Source organism: Suricata suricatta, chromosome 7 (assembly GCF_006229205.1).
Source record: "Suricata suricatta isolate VVHF042 chromosome 7, meerkat_22Aug2017_6uvM2_HiC, whole genome shotgun sequence".
Taxonomy (NCBI): domain Eukaryota; kingdom Metazoa; phylum Chordata; class Mammalia; order Carnivora; family Herpestidae; genus Suricata; species Suricata suricatta.
In genome coordinates this window covers 38,716,898-38,719,881 of record NC_043706.1, presented here as the reverse complement: position 1 = coordinate 38,719,881, position 2,984 = coordinate 38,716,898, and the positions used below count along the sequence as shown (strand labels likewise).

Genomic DNA, 2,984 nt, shown 5'->3' with positions numbered 1-2,984 from the left:
ACCCTGCTCCTAATGAGCAAATATGCATTGAGCATCCTCTGTGCCTCTACCAGGGGGCCACCAAGGAAGGAGGAGACACCACCCTGCTCTCCCAAAACCTGTGACGAGGGATGCCTAGGTGGCTCAGTCAATTAAGTGTCTGTTTTTGGCTCAGGTCATGATCTCACAGTCCGTGGGTTCAAGCCCCGCGTTGGGCTCTGTACTGACAGCTCAGAGCTTGGAGCCTGCTTCAGATTCTGTGTCTCCCTCTCTCTCTTTCTGCCCTTCTTCAGCTCATGCTCTGCTTCTCTCTCTTAAAAATAAATAAACATTAAAAAATATTTTTAAAACCTTGCAATTAATTACTTACATGTGGAATCACTGAGTGTGCGACACTGTGTGCGCACATGTGTGCTTACATGGGCTCAATGCCATCTACATCAGTGTTTTTCAAATTGCAGTTCACAACCCATTTGAAATCAAATTAGTTGACTGGAACCAGTGAGTTAGAAGGAAATAAAATAGAAAAATTAGGCTGCACACATATAGTATGGATTAGAGTTCTGTACGGGGCAGTGAGGCTTTTAATTATGTACCATACGTAAGTGTGTATAAGGTTATGGCGTAAAACATGTCTCTTTTTAAAAAGATTTTATCTTTTTAAGTTTTATTTATTGAAGTGATTTCTGCACCCCACATGAGGTTCGAACTCATGACCCCGAGGTCAAGAGTCGCTCTGGCTCTTCCAACTTAGCCAGCCAGCCGCCCCAGTGTAAAATCTATTTCTAACTGTGCCAAAAAAGCCTCAAGGCTTCAGCTCTGCATCATATTACCCCCTCCCTCCACAGATGGGGATACTGAAGCTCAGAGAGGTCAAGTGATTTGCCCAATGTCACACTGCTAGCCAGAGGTGGGCTGGATTTGAACCCAGGCTTCTCCAATTTCAGAGCTCGGGTTCTGGCCTGAACCCAGTGAGACTTGCCGCCTGACTCCATTCTCTCTAGGTCAGTGTCTCATGGGCTTCCAGCCCAGGCACCTGCCCTGGGACAGCAGCGGGCCCCTGGTGGCCCCCAGAGGACACCTTCTGGAGGGTCCAATACTCCATGTCCACCACAGGCACTGATGAGGTGAGCCTGGCCATTGCTGTGTACACTGGCTCTGCCTGTCTCCTTGGTGGGAGGCATGCCCTTGGGGTCTCTGGGTCTCTCTGGGGGAGCCCCTCTTCTTCACTCCCTCCAGTGAAGCCTTGGTTCTTGGGGCTGAGAGCTAGGACACCCCAAATAAAGCGACTCTGTGGGTCTGGGCTTTGGGGAACAAGGCCAGTGGCTGGAGATCAGGTAAAAGGGTGTCAGGTCGGTTTGGAGGAAGTTGAGCTGGCAGAGTGGACAGAGCCATGGATGGGTGGGGGGCGCACTTGGCAGGACCCCTGTCTGTGTGCTCCAATGGCAATGACTGCCCCTGGGCAGCTTGGTTGTACGGGACAGGCTAGGATTCCTGGCTGGACTTCCTGTCCAGCTGACTGCCCCTCAACATGGGTTCCAAGGGATGGGGAGGAGCACAAATCTAATCCCTCGAGACCCCAGTGGTGAGCCCTGGACCTTCGAGTAAGTAGCCACAGGCCCGGCCCCTCCCCGAGGTGGCCAGCCGGGGACACAGCTGCCCGAGAGGCAAGGATTTCAGGCTGCAGAGTGCTGCTTCTTGATGCTCCTCTCTGAGGGGCGCATCCAACCCTAAAGTGTCCCCGAAATCATGCGATGTATCTGTTCTACAGCCACACTGAACACATCATAGTCCAGTTGGTCAGCGTGGAAACAGCCAGCGCGGCCTCAGGGCGGGAAGATGCCATGCCACGTGCCCCACCAGAGATGCAAGCTCGAGAAGGAAGCGTTCTTCAGGAAGCTGAGCGGGAATGCGACAGGAAGTAATTGGGCTTGGGGCACCAGCCCCACGAAGAGGGCCAGGCGCACGTCCAGCACGCCTTCCCCGATGGCTGCTGGGAAATCGCCTTGGTGGCCCCAGGATCCAGCGTCTCTCTCCAGCTTTTTTGGGTCCCCCTGGCAGGGAGCACAAGGACAGACATCCAGCCAGGAGTATGCTGACTTAGAAAGGGAAGCAGGCAAGGCCCGTTGGAAGATTCCCCGATTCTGAATGGTGTCTGTGTCACCTGGAAAGGCTGCAGTGACCTCCAGAGACTGGATGGTGCGGGTTGCCTGGGGTCTGATCAGGAGCGAGCCCAGCAGGAGGATGCGCAAGCACAGCGGGCCTTTGGAGAAGCTTGGAGAAGGAATTTGAAGACAGAGACAGGTCTCACCGGGAGGAAATGGAGGCAAGAAGACCCTAAGACCCTAGTCCTGGTTCCAATTTAGGTGATGACCTCAAACGTCCATTAGGTAGCAGCACAACAGATGTGCCCACCCATCTTTACCTGTACATTGTTTCCAGTCAGCAGAAATAATCGTGGGAAGACCTGGGGCACCTGGGGGGCAGTCCAGCTTTGGCTCAGGTCATGAACTCATGGTTCGTGGGTTCGAGCCCTGCATCTGGCTCGCTGCTGTCAGCATGGAACCTGCTTTGGATCCCCTGGCCCCTTCTCTCTCTGCCCCTCTCCTGCTCATGCTCTCTCTCTCAAAAATGAATAAACATTAAACAACAGCAACAACATTAGAAACTGGTCACTGAACATCCTGCAGTCCATTTCTCAACCTTAGATAGTAATGAGACATCACAACGGTCATGGTTTTGCACTATGATTGTAATACCCGTTTCTAATTTTGTATGCACTTAGACCGTAGCTTGGAAATTTTTTCCTGTGTAGGCTTAGTTGTTGGCATTAGTTTAGGGAGTTGAAACTCTCCACTTGTCAAACTCTATTTATTCCCATATCAATTTAAAAGTTTGTCATGTTAAAAACAAGAAACAAAAATCAAGTCAAGAAATGAAAAAATTTTATGAGAGGGATATTTGCCCCTAATCAGTTGTTCTAATTATTTTTTGCATTTTAGATG

General features: G+C 51.1%; 1 pseudogene; it reads left to right on the top strand.

Moving 5' to 3' along the window:
• Positions 1–1,036: 1,036 nt before the first annotated feature.
• LOC115296934 lies at positions 1,037–2,457 on the top strand (annotated as a pseudogene).
• The last annotated feature ends 527 nt before the right edge of the window (positions 2,458–2,984 follow it).